The sequence below is a fragment of the Neodiprion lecontei genome, chromosome 5 (genome assembly GCF_021901455.1).
Source record: "Neodiprion lecontei isolate iyNeoLeco1 chromosome 5, iyNeoLeco1.1, whole genome shotgun sequence".
Taxonomy (NCBI): Eukaryota; Metazoa; Arthropoda; class Insecta; order Hymenoptera; family Diprionidae; genus Neodiprion; species Neodiprion lecontei.
The window spans coordinates 9268483-9283284 of NC_060264.1; positions in this window are offsets into that span (position 1 = coordinate 9268483).

Below are 14802 nucleotides of genomic sequence, written 5' to 3' on the forward strand. Positions count from 1 at the left end.
CGTGTGTGCCTGAGGTTTTGCACGAACCGATTCCGCGGACTACGTGACCGCGATCAGTTGAAAAAAAGTGGCCTGAATAAAGTAAAGAACTTCGTGTGTTTTTACTGCAGTTATACAAGGCTCGAGTGAAATTGTGCTTGAAAAGTTTTCCTCGCGATTCATTAATTCTCCATTTCTTGAAAAATATTACAATTTCTTATTCCTGTTCGACGATTCGTATGGGACAGATTTTGGAAAAATTAATCGTTTATGGTTTGTGAGAATTGCTTGTCAGTTTTCAAATTTTTCATAAAAATATTTGACAATGTCAAGAAAAATCACCGTACTTTTTGTCGAAATAGTCTTATGAAAATAGGATCCGTCCGTCTTGCTGAACTCCATGTCGTACTGCAGAGGCTGTTAGAATCCAACTATTTTATCCGGTGCAACCCGAAAATAGGTATTAAAGGATGGAAAAAAGATCCGAGTTTTCTGACTCGTGAAACCCATAAAAATACCTTTTGGTGCCGAAAATGGATTCACCGTTTGCACCTTGGCACAAAGCCCGCGACAACGTGACAAGAAACTCCTGCGTGATCGGTATAATAAATGCGACTAATTTTAAATCCAAATAACGTGTAACATCAAATGAAAAAATCGTGTCTCGCGATTTGCAATTTTTATTTCACTCTTTTCGTCTCCTCCTTAATTTCAATTTCACGTTTTAGCAGAGTTTAGTTACGATGGTTCGGTTGCTGATTTTAAACGGATTCAATAGTTCGCGTTGCATTTACGTTACCATTTTTCGATGGAAAAAGTTTTGATCGTTGTATATTGTAACGTATGGATTTCTCTTTCGAATAATTTTTTCATTTCTTCCCGTTAATCATATTGATTGATAATTTTCTGCCAAATCAGGGTGAATAATCGGAGGGTGTTTATTTTCCGAAACGATGTATAGCGGTGTACAAGATCGTTAATAACAGTGAATGGGACCTAGGAGTGGTAAAATGTTGAGCAAAAATCGGTAAATTTAATCGAGCGAAAATTTGATTCATTTCTTGATTTGTGGAGCGTGCGTTGTGTATTTAAAGATCAAAGGCGGGCCAGATGTGATCGGGAGGTAGGTGAAAAGCGTGAGATCGAGAAGTGTCTAAATCGCGAGTAAATTGACACATTAAAACTAATTTGGCGTCACAAGAGGTTTGAGGCAGTGTTCTGTCGCCTCCGCGTTACAACTTATTGAGCCTCGCCAACACGCGGCATCATTTCGAGCGTGACGAGTTCATCTCAACACTAGAAGGATCTTTTTCATTTTTCCCACATGCATCCGAAGCGATTCCGGAACTCAGCCTCGACATTGTCACAGTCGCACGAAGCAAAAGTTCAGACTTCGGAACCTTCGACCCAAAAACATACAGAGTGAGTAGCTATCGGTGGAATGATCTAACGCGCATGCGCTAAGATTCTAGATAAAAAGCATTTGTTTTGTCAGGTTGACCAACCGTCGTAAGTTCGGATGACAGGACGCCGCGACGTATGTAACCTCAAAAGTGTTGGTCGTCCTGACGAAACAAATGCTTTTGCTCTGGAATTTCAGCGCATGCGCGTCAGATCATTGGAACGTTAGTTGGTCACTCTGTATGTAATGTGAGACGTGAAAATGAGTTGAATCCCATTCCGATCAGAACTCGACTACATTTTTACGTCTCATACGATTTCACTTTGTTGTTGGATCATTGAGCGTCGCGTTATCTTAAGATACTTCATCAGTGTTTCGAGATTTTCACAATTTTTTCGAGCCAAGTGTGTTTTCAGATTTTCCTGTGAAAAGCGGACTCTGAATCCAATATCTGTAATATAAGCTCAAAGATGCGGATACAGCTTTTCACGGAATCAAAAAGTCATTTCCAAAAACCCTTGACAGTCGTGTGTAGTCTTTCAGGTTTTATTTCATACGGTTGTCTGTCTAAAAATTGGAATTAGTAACATGTCGAGTTTCCGAAAAAAGAATGTGTAATTTTAAAAATGGCGGCGATGGCAAAAGTTTTCCTAAAAATCCTCAATCCCGTTCATTTACTCAAGCTTCTCGTTATAAGTACGTAAGATTTTGTTCATTAACAAAGATATTAGTCAGCTCTGTGAATAAAACATCACTTTTAATGCAAAGCGTGGTTTCCATTTCAAATAATGATTAGTGATTGAAAATTATAGCTTAGAATCATACTAATTAATAATTACCGATTAGGCGATCGTTATAACCATCCTGCGTCAGATAATAAATTGATATACAGTGCATGCGGCTGGTATTATCGCGATTTAATATCTCTACATCCCATAGCCCGTATACATATATACGTATACCGAATAAGTGCGGACGTGCATCACGGATAGATCGACGCCTTTTTCTCTCAGCGATATTGCATGACGTGCACCTTCAACATTCGCGCCTTACATACACAGGCGGATAATTAATTATGACATAAGTAGACAGAGCCGGTTGCGTTTGCGTTTTCAATTTACGCTCTCACTCCCCGTGTAGATATCATGTGCGCGATGCCCGAAGACGCATAAATTGATTTAATTGGGCGGCATGGCGCGAGTTGCGAGATAATTTGCGATCGTACCAGAACCATCAAGATACTCTCCCGGGACTATGGGGTCACCGCGGAATTCAAATAACTTTCGCAAAATGCTAAACATAGGATGTAGAACGTTATACAACTCGATATTAACCCGCCGTTGCCGCCTCCGCAACGGATAACAACGCTCGTGTGTCGGAGTCGAGGGAAATATTCGGAGCTTTGAGAAATTGCGAGAATACACAGCGGATTTGGTTCCGCTGTTATTATTTCATCGGCATCGTTGCTCGTTTCCCCGCTCCGTTTATCGGGAGAGAAAAATATCACGTGCCGGGAATCTATTTGCCGGCTTGTTGATACTTACATCCAATCCACTTCATCCGTCATCCACGACTGATGAAAGTTTCATGGATTATTACGAATTCCGATTGTAAGCTCTACTTCATATATATAATATAATATATATACGATAACGCCGTAGAGAAACAAACGAGTATTTTTCGCTACGTTGAATTATTCCGTACGAGAAAACGATTTTTTTTCTTTTTCTTTTTTTTTTGCTTTCTACTCGCAAAGTTGAAGCTATTACTTAAGACTAGTAATATCTATTACCCATATTTATATACAGGGTGTTTACTTCCAAGAAAAATCTGGATAACCTTGAATTCTCGGCAACATTTTGCGACGGTTGGGAAATATTTCAATGCATGTATTTTTTTTTTTCTTTTATTTAAACTCTTCGAGCAACCAATTACAAATCGAAAAATTCGTTCTTCCCTAACAGTTATTTTTGGATCGTAGAAGTTGAGAATATGTTTATTTTTTTTTTCAATTTTCACATTGTAAAATTATTCTGTAGTTTGAAGTATTGGAAAACAGAAAAACTGTCAGGAGTAAAAAAACTGCCTTACACGGGAAGATTTTATTGCAATTAAAAACGACATTTCTAGACGATGCATGTTGAAAACCTTCAATTTATCAACATTCAAACAAAAATCACTATTTCATTGTTTTAAAATGACTTTTTTGAGGAGCGGAGTTTCCAAAATACGTATGCGCATATTTGGCTCATTAGAAGTAGTTTAATTAAATTCATACAATCGGTAATCAGTTCCGAGATACTAGATTTTTTTTTCGAAATGTACAGCATCGTTACATTATCGTTACGAATTTTAATCATGCGTGTATTTTCATGAAACTTTCATGTTGTAATGCTTGTTCATGGTGTGTGAAGAAGCTAAAATGACGACAGAAAGCTCGAAATTTCATTAATCTAGTTGCGCAAGTGACATAACCTCGCTTTTTTCCGTGTGTCAAACCTAGGCCTTCGCCAAGGTGATAGGATGACTGGATACTTAGTAAAGAATTTCGCCAAAATTACCTCACCCCCGGTGTTACATCCTTCGGGCACGAATTGTACGAATTTCAAATTTTGCCTAAAATAAAAATTCGTTGGAGTGTTTTTGTTCAGAATTTTTTACGGAATGGGGCTGTTCAGCTCTTTCTAGCCTTTGAAATACGTGGGCTTGGATATATGGGGATATACCGGGTGTCCCATTTTAATGTACCACTTGATTTGTCTCGACAAATACTGTTCCGATCGAATATTGAGTCGAACAAAACTTTTAGGGTTCGAAGGGGAACTTTAAAAAAAAAATTTTGTTTTTCGTCCAAAATTCAAAGTGGTAGCGCTAAGATAGCATACATGTTTTTTTGAAATGGAAATGCAACTGGTTTTTTCTACCAAAAAATTCATCATATCAAAGCTAGCAACTTTTGTATGAAATTTTTTCCGATAAAGTCTGTCATTTTTAAGTTTCAACACACTTTTTGACTATTTAAGCGCCACCCAAGATATACCACAAGGAGGTCAAGTCTTGACATACCATGTGTAACTGTTTGTGTATAATGTGTTTTTTTTTTTTTTTGACCATATGATATATTTGGTCCAATCTTGGTCCAAAAATACATTTTTTTTTAACTTCCCCCTTCGAACCCTAAAAGTTTTATTCGACTTAATATTCGATCGTAGCAGTATTTTTCGAGATAAATCAGGCGGTAGATTGAAACGGGACACCCGGTATGCGACAACGTCGAAATCGACCAGGGCACCCCCTTAAGGTACTTACGCGTTTTACTACAGGTATTTATACATTTTATACATAACTGTTTCAAACCGGGTAAAATACAACAGCTGGTCAAACTGACCTGGGAAACCTGCGAAACCTGGCGCATGACTCAGGTGTTGACCTCGGCGCATACCCTGAGAAAGGCGCCTTTATGTCTAACTGGTCGGTGCACCTTTGGCGTCGAATAAGTAGAGGACACAGTTCGGGGACTGTAAATAGGATGATGGAATTAGTGGAGTCACACGTTTTGTCGATTGTTCCCAGACACGTACACACCAGTCACGACCTGCAGGAACCTTGAGGAACGAGGGGAAAAAACTTAGTGAACTCTTCGCCGGCAAATTTTCACCGCCATTTTGACACGGTGGGGGGTTGCGGCTCCTTGCGGAGGCGCGTGCGTTTCCATCTGATTACCGGATTATGTCTGATCCCAGTTTAGGTGTTGGCCCGCCGGCTTATGGGGTGCAATGGTCCGGAAAGGTTTCATTGCTGTGGAGGTCCACCGCTTCGAACGGTGTCTACCTTGCGTTGAGTACTCGCCGGCTTGTCTATTACTTACGATTGTTGCACGCTTCTAAGAAAATATTCGGCACAGCGCGAAAGATTAATAACGCCATCTCAGGCTCTCCGCAATCCTCCGAAATTACCTCACCCAAACATCCTTTTCCTCCTCTTTACGCCTCGACGGCTTCTTCTCCAACTATTTTCATACCTGCGGCACAGTTACAATATATAATCGGCCTCCTTATTCAATGCCGGATAAACACCGGAAGCTGCTTTGCTAGCTTGACAATGAGAGGAATTTCATTTTGTTCCTTACCAGGAAATTATATGTTCGGTGAAATTAGTACCGGTACAGTAACGTATTAGCATTGTGCCAAATTCAAGGAGATGTGACTAAACTAATTACTGTTCGTTATCGTTTTAATTGTTGGTACTAAGTTTCAGGGCTGTTTAAACGTTAATTCGTTTGCTTAGGTTGCTGTAATTTTTTTCAAATAAGAACTTAGCATCGCTTTATGGTCGTAACGGCATGAAATTATTTCAATATTAACAAGAAGATGTAATAAACTGACTACACAATACTGACTACACCCAAAAAGAACACCGACAAATTTGCTCATTTCCATTTTGTATCCAGCACCAACTCTCCGATTACGATATACCAAAATCTGACAATAGTTAACGACTATACAGCAACCAAAACTAACACTTTTTCTCTGCGTGACATCGTATTTGTTACAAGTTTGAAAAAGAACTGAATCAACTAAAACGAGTCTCTTTCTTTTCATAAATCAATTTTTATCATCCAAGATAGATGTTTCATAACCGTACGTTTGACTAAATCGTATACGCGGAGTCCAGAACCACTTTTCAAGATGAGGATCGGGTCAGCTAATTAATTTTTTCATTATTTCATCACTGATTGTGTACGCTTGATTGAAGTGACAGCTGATATCCACGATAATTGAAATCGAAGACAATGTATAAGCACAGGCAGTGGTTTTATTACTTCTTTAAGTACCTATGATCGTTATCGGTCTGTCGTTATCAGTCGTCTTACGAAATACGTTTTCAGTCGAGCAGCCGCAGATCAGTTTCAAGAATGCTCGAATTCCGGAGAAAAAAAAAAAAAAAAAACTATTCCGAAATCGAGCGGTGCCAATATAAGATTTTTCGACGCCTTCGGAATCAATGAACGCAACGCCTTGAACTGAACTTTCATTGCGTTCGTGCAATCTCTTTCTCTCTCTTTCTCTCAAAAGTGTGAATTTACAATTGTGCAAAATACAATCTAAATTCACAGGTGATCTGCGGAAAAAGGTAAAACCAAAAAACAACGTTGTACCGCGTATAGGTTATATTACGTGATTATTTCGAGTTGGCAATACTGCGGATGAATTCAAAAAATGGCGGGAATATTCGGCACCGTTAACATCTATACGAATTCCTGCGAGGCTAGAGGAAAAAAAATGTTGCACACCAAGGTGTGTGAAGTTTATATTATACGAGGGTCGGAATGATGCGGAGGCATTCTTTTCACATACATACAAGGGAATGGGACTTCTTCTGTATCTGCACGCGCCTACATACACCGTATATTACAAGTCTGAATACCGTTGGCGCCGCGAAATCTTCACGCCCATTATCGAGAGAATAACCTTTTCGCATAGGATCGAGCGTTGCGAATTAATATCGCAGGATTAGGGAATAAGAGTCTGCATCTGCAGAATATACGTATATTATGCCTTACAAACCGACGCCGCGCGAATTCCACAGACGTGCGTTGGTTGCCGTTCCGTGTAACGGGGGGAAAAAAAAAAATAATCAAATAACAGGGGAAAAGAATAGAAGAAAAGAATCGCAATTGCCTGATCGCGACTCGCGTCACTACCGCTTTTACCCGATGCTCGTTTATTCCGACTATGGCGCGTACATACGTAACTCGGCGCCGTCTTGAACGCGCGCGGTATTTAAATTACCCTGCATATCCAGGCTTCCAGACGCAATCCCGACACTCTGCGAAACAGAACCCAAAAAACACTTTTACACTCGCCATTTGCGTCAGATACAAATACATGCGTATAAATTTATATAACTACGCGTAACGTTTTACTTTTTATTCTAGTTTATCAGTATTTTCAGTAATTTCAAACGCTTTATTCACCGTTGATTAAAATATGCCCAGTTAATTTTTAAATTTATGACATCTTTCACGCGTTTTCTGCACAACTTGTAGGTTAGTCGATATTTTGGTAATTCCATGCGAACGGTTCTTACTCGGTAATAAATAACGAACAATACGTTCTTCGTCTACGTATTGTAACGACAGATCTTATACCAAGTATTTTTTCCACAAGTTTTACACGTTTTTTAAACAATTATTTGTGTTTGAAACCCGTGCGGATGAATTCTTATTTATAGTTTGCGATTCCTACGCTTCGGCAGCAACGGATGAGAAATTTTTTTCTTAAATTAAAGAAAAAAAAAAAAACCGCAATCGTAACAGCATTCTGTGCAAAATATATAAACAATTATACGTTGGTACGAGAGATCCCCGATGTCGGAAAATTTTCCATCTTATTTTCAGACTTTGTAAAGATTCTTCGATACACCTCGTTTCATTGAGAACGATAGAAACCGCCTGCATTACGTCGTTAATGAAATCGTACAGCAATATAATCTGAATCTGAACGCTCCTTCGTTTTAAAACAGTAAAAAAAGCGTCGAAAAATCTTCTCCGCGCGGCTACAACGTGAAGGAAAGATAAAAATGAAAAGCGTAAAACAGTATCGAATACAAATGAAAACAAGTCTACGTGTAAATATATCTATAGATAACTACGTATGCAGTATACAGATGTAGTTGTATTCGCGTGTGGCAGGTGGATATGGGGTGGAAAAATAGTATAATTAGAATGCCTTAACCCCTCAAGTATTTTAACTCGATGCTAAATCGGTTCTCGCCCGCGTGTATTCCTGCAAATTTTTTGCAAATGTACCGACACCGTCGGCGCCACGCACGTGTCGTCACTCGGCTGTGTAACGCACAATTCACACGCCCGCAAAAATTTTCTCCAACCATGTGTTCCCCGACGATACTTTTTACTCTTATTTTAGAACCTGCCAATTCCGAGTGATCAAAATTTTTTGCAAGGTCTTATTTCTCCCCGTGATATTCACCCTGTCTATTTGCCTGTCCGACAACCGCGAACGATATTATAGTTTTTCGACCGTATAAACTGTATGTATGTATACACGATATATATTTATATAACGTACTCGAATACCGCTCTGATATTCCTAATTCATTTCTGATTTACGATGTCGTTCTCCCGGCTTTACAAGAGTCTAGTATCGTGATTCTTCATTTTTTTTTTTCTTCTTCAAACGAAGCACGTTGTGCGTAGTGAGTTCCAGAGAAAATCTTTGACACAATTTTATCGATTTTTTTTATACAGATATATCATATGAATGTCTCAACGTTACGGCTAACTTGTTTTTTCAGGGTTCGTACGCGCAGGGAAAACCTGGAAAACCGGAAAAACTCGGGGAGTTTCTTACAGCAGGGAAAAGTCAGGGAAAAGTCAGGGAATTTCGAAAATAAGACTGGAATTTTAAGCTTCTTGAAGAAATAAACTCGTTCTTATACGTACGTTACTTGATATCAAACCTCCTTTCGTTTTTTTCTTACTGAAAATCGCTGGCTGTTGTTTGTAAATTAGTAGTCGGACGGTAAATTAATTACTAGGTAATATTGAAGGTATTAGTATTGATATGCAAAAAAATTGTCATTATTCAGCGGCATATTTCTTGGTAGGTTACTGAAAAAAATCCTATTTTCGTGCTGGAACACTTGGAAAAGTCAGAGAATTTCGGGTTCCAAAAAGCGTACGAATCCTGGATTTGGTCCGAAACAAAATGCGAGTTCGATTCTATACTAATTATGTGACAATGCATCTTATTTCCTCACGTCAGCTGCATCGCCAGTTATTGTTACATAATTCGTATAGAATCGAACTCGCCTTTTTTTTCGGGCCGAAAACAAGTTAGCCGTAACGTTGAGATTTTAATACATTTTACCGTTCATTAATGGGTTCCCAGTGGCTCACTATTTTTTTTTTTTTTTTTTTTTCTAATCAAAACTGAAGCGAGTTTTCTTTCTATTGAAATTTTATGTGTCTATGATCAATGTAGCGTTTGTTTCTCCTGTCACTTGCGTCGCTAGTCATTGGCACACAAAATTTGCTTAGGAATGAAACTCGTTCTAGTTTTGATTTCAACAAAATAGCGAGCCACTGGGAATCCATTAATGAACATTACTGTACTGGGAGCCATTGTCGCATAATTCGTGTAGAATTGAATTGACATTTTTATTCGAACCGAAAACAGGGTAGCCGGAAGAGAAGGACATTAATGAACATTAAGTACGTACTTATATGTTGTTGTATTTATTAAAATTTAAATCGAAAAACCCATTTATTTTTTCTGTGTCATTGATTTGAATTTTTTACATTGCGTTAACAATCGTGTACAGAGTTTTTCATTGGTATTAATTTTCTAGCACGTACACAATTAATTACCATTGAACGGTTCCAGGAATCACATTCTGATTCTGGAACAAGGAAAATGATTCAAACTTGACGATGCGCTAGATAGATAATTTTTCTTCTCGCTTCATGAATTCCGTCTCTAAGTCAGTTCGTCGGCTAAAGTTTATCCGTTATTTGAATAGTGATTGAAATTTATACTAGAAATTTCTAAAATATTTTTCAAAAAGAATTTGATTTACATCACCACATTTATCTAAAACATATGTGAATAGTATATATAATATTCTCTATCTTTTTCTGATTGTGAGTCACTCTTACGATTAAAGTTGGCGTGTAAAGCACCATGCGTGTCTATATATATGTGTTAATATGGGGCATTCTACGTCAATTCGACTAGGTGGCTGACCCTCACCCTCTTGAATTTGGTCCGAGATTTTCTATATTGCTGTTCTGAAATTAAAAATGATTCCGATTTTTTTCAGATTTTTTTCTACCTTTTCCGTCGCCCCCAGAACTCCTTAAATGATGATGTTTCGACGATGATTGTCTCATGTTTGAAAATTCTGAATAAAAATACAGAAATTCTGTGGCCAAAGCCAAAAACATTCCAACAAAAATTAAAGTGGGCATGCAAAATGGTAATTTTTTAGTTTATTTAATATTTTTTTTTAGTCATTTCGATATATTTTTTTTTTTTTGTTGTATTTATGAGGCCTGATATGTATTATTACGGCAACAATCTGGAAATTTTTATTAAAATTCAATATTAAAAATTCAAAATGGCTAAACTAAAAATGATTTTTAATTTCATTTGTAACGTACAGATTGTTGTTGTATTGGGGAAGACATAGGTATTGATCCCTGAAACTGTTAAGAAAAAATCAGAATGACTAAAAAATAATTATTAATTGGTTAAAAAGTGAATAAAAAATTAGGATGCTTACCTGTCCACATCAATTTCGGTTGTAATTTTTTTTTCATATCTTCAACAATGTCGCAATCACTGTCAAAGTATCATCGTGTTAGGAACGCTGGGGGTAAGAAAAATCTGGAAAAAATGGGAATGTTTTTTTAAATTTCGAACAGCGATATAAAAATCGCGGATCAAATTCAGGAGGGTGAGGGTCAGACCCTATACTCGAATTGACGTGGAATGCCACATATGTAGTCAAGAGGTAGACACGTCCCGATTTCTTTGTGGTAAAAGGATACGGATGATATTTGGTGATTCTCATACAAGTCGAGTGCAGTCAGTCAGTTGAGGTGGAGATGTAACGTCGCGGTGGGGTGACAATGAATGCCAAACCTTCGCATTCCACCGGTTCACAATGCCTAGAGACGTGCATTGTCAGCTTGCGAGGTTCTGAGGTCGAGACTCGTGTGTACGAGATGCTTATTCGCCCGCGTGTTTTTTTTTTTTTTTTTAATTTGCAAATGCACCTGATTTGTTACACGCATACGCGCCAGTGGGGGGGAATTCATAAATCGAATTCATTGATTGAAGTTTATGGCGGCACGTTGGTTAACAGATTAAACCCATATTCGTTGTACTTGTTCGTCGATTGTAGAAAAATTTTTGTCACCACGCAAACGCGATCGTAAAATGATCGTTTCGAAAAAAAATTTCAAGTTATTTCATTGCCAAGGAAAATAAAAAATTATTGAAATACGATTTTCTGAATTTGCTGGTGAAACTTGAAGGATTCGTTGAATAATAATAATCGTCGAATAGTTAGATATAAGCATGCCTGTATGTACGATAATTATCGTATCGTAATGGCTGTTAGTTGTTTTGAAAAAATTCACGAATCGAAAATAGTTGGGAGTTTGAAAAAATCAATTCACACGGCACATGCGATCGAATTCAGTGTCCCAAATTAATTACCTGTAGAAAAATAATCTTTGTTCATCCTTGAAGGTTTTTAAGAATTACGTTTTTATGCGAGAGTCGAATAAAAATCGAAAGAAAAAAATACGACAATACCTGCAAGATTAATTTAAATATCTTTCACTTCTGATTTTCAATCGCAGCTGATTCACCGTAGAATTGAAACCTTCCGAGAACCGTAAAATTTTGAAGATCGTGCTGGAATAAGAAATGAATTTATTTTCAAAAACCAGTTTGACATTAAAGAAAGGATCACCGGGTATAACGACATAACGCGAAGAAGTTCCACCCTCGTTCAAAGGTTCTTCGGTTTGTTAGCCGTTGAATAGAGGAAAGCAAAGGAAGAAAAGTGCATCGCACCACCAGCAACGGCACCGTGACAGGGTCTCAGGGCCCCGATATATCTATTTTTCTTATTGCCCGCGTACTCGACCGCCCAGAATCTATCAGATTTGTCATTCAGGATTATACGAACAGCGACGGCGTCGGCGGTCTTGATTTCCCAACCGCTCTGTGGTCCGGATGCGAAAATAAAGAAACCTCGAAAAGGCGCTCCCCGAATGAATTACCCAAGAATAGAAGATAACATTCGGTATTCGACGAATTATTACAAGTCGCAAGCTGGGGGAGGTGTTTTTTTTTTCTTCTATATCAAAATACAAAATTAAAAACTACCGGAATTATGAGCAAAGGCTTTTATACAACGCACCGCATGTTTTACGCGTTTTTTCACACTCGTGTTTGGTACGTAAAGTAACTATATTAGCGATGGTGATGGTGAGTCGTCACCGCGCATGCGCGGAGTACAATAAAGAGCATTTTTAAGTACCAAGAGTTAAAGGTGGTCCTCTCTGTACTCTGCGCGTGCGCAGTCGCGATCAAATCTGACATTACGCGACCCTAACCTCGATTTTGTGCTCCGTGAAAGAAGTATAATAATAATAATTTAATAAACACGCAATCTACGGCTATTTGTAATAAAATCAATAAAACGTATCGATTTTTGACCAACCAATCAGCCTACTATGAAGCCCAGCACAGCTAGCCTTTGTGCTCTAAAACGGCGGTCAGCTCGAATAAGGCAATCGCTATTTATTCTCTTTTTCCTGTCTACCAAAAAGAGCTGGCTTAAACGTCTTGATGAAGCTTATTCACTCTGGATCATCAATCATCGGATGATTCAGATATCATTGCCTTGGGAAATCAGAGGTTCAATGTTATTATGTATTTTCTTTAAAAAGATATCGGTCGGGGATTTTCCTATCCGAAGATTTTGTTTTACAAAATTATGATTACCATTTCGCATACCTACGTAATATCTTTTTTCTATGGGCAAATGAAAGGAACTCTTCGCGTCAGGTATCGATAAGTTTTTTTTCATTTTTACGGATTAATAAATTCAAATGGCTATACGGCGGAACATCAAAATATTCCAATCCTTCAAAATCTTCTCCTGCCATTTTATAATGAAATTGTCGCTTTCTCATGTCAAACCAGGTGCAACTAAGTTTTGTGGAATGTTTCAAAATATGCGAATGTACCGAATCTTCTGAAATATTTGAAAATTCACATTGAAATCGTTTGATCGTCTTTGTGATCTTCGGAAATCCACCTAAATACGACAATTTTGAAATAAAATCGTAAAAACTGATTGGAAATATTTTACCGAGTGATCCAGAACGATCTACGGCCAGTTTGGTACTCGTTCGAGATAAATCGGCAACGATTCCCAAACGTCGCGATAACCTGTAGTACATTCTTGTTGAAAATGTCACGTTACTAAAAATGATTCAAATGTGTCACCAGTTTGCTAATTTACCAATGAACGAACGAACGACTGCCAAATATTCAACGATCGTTAGTGAAACGGTCTCACTATATGCGAATATTTAATAATACGGTGGTTTGAAATAACTCCGATGTATATTTCTGTACAGAAAATCAGATGTATAGAAAACAAGTGCTAATAATAGCGATGATAATAATAGTCACATAAATATACCTGAATAACAACAATCACAACGATAGCAATAAATCGGCTAAGTTATGCCGCAACTAGGCGGGACTCGATTTTTATACGAAAAAATTGAGGAGCAAACAATTTTGTATCTGGTGCGAGAAGACGATCGGGAACGGAAAACATGCAGAAAGGATTTTACCGCGCAGATCGCTGTTTGTTAAAAAATATTTATCACCACCAATTTGTTAGAGTTTAGAGACGTTTCTAGTGCTCCGGATTAATAGAATCCCAACCGTCGAGCCACGGAGGGTGATAGAAAAATTCCTCGAACGTTTCAGCGTTATTCGTAAATTTCTTAATCGTTGCGAACTTAGGCTTCCAGGAATTAAATGTCGTAAAAATAATCGTCTGATGCAATAATCACGTTTCAATACACATGTATGGTAAAGTTTATTAACTTTCCATCATCGATACAGTAAACTAGGTATCTCAAATTTTTCTTCGAGTTAGATGAATCGAAAATGGTAATACATCGTAGAAAATATTAAGTATAAATCCGAGTGTTACGCGTTAGAAAAAAAAAAATAAAAAATGAAATAGTACGTAATCGATTTTCAGTCCACGCAAATTTTCTAATCGACGAAAAACAGAGATCTTCGTTGATTTCCTAAATGTTTGTCAATCGGTACGTATATCAATATATGTTATTCGAGTTGATTGATACTTTAAAATACATTCACTGATAGAAAAATTAGACGAAAGGTGGACAAACAATCCAAGCGACAAAATATTGAGGAAACAGTCATGTTACAGGTAATCACCTGACATTTTTTTCTTTTGAAGTCGGTACAAAACACCAATTTTCGGGCTACAAATGCAGGTACATATAATAGAATGAAACCGAACTTCCGGTCTCTTGTGACGGTGACAAAAAAAAAAAAAAAAAAGAGTTCGGAGTTTACCTTATACCCTCAGCTTATAAGTACGTTATAGAATCTGTTCGGCGCCTGTGGATGGACAAAGCACCGCGTGAGCAAGCGTGAAAAATGAGAGAAAAAGAGGATCGAGAGAATAGAAGAGACGAGGTGAGCCGGCGCCTGCAACACCGATCAGTCGAGACTTTTATTCCGTCGATTGAAACTTCTCGGAAGTCTGAAGTCGGCTCGGTAAAGTTCCCTGAAAGATTCCTTCGGTGACAGATTTTATTCAAA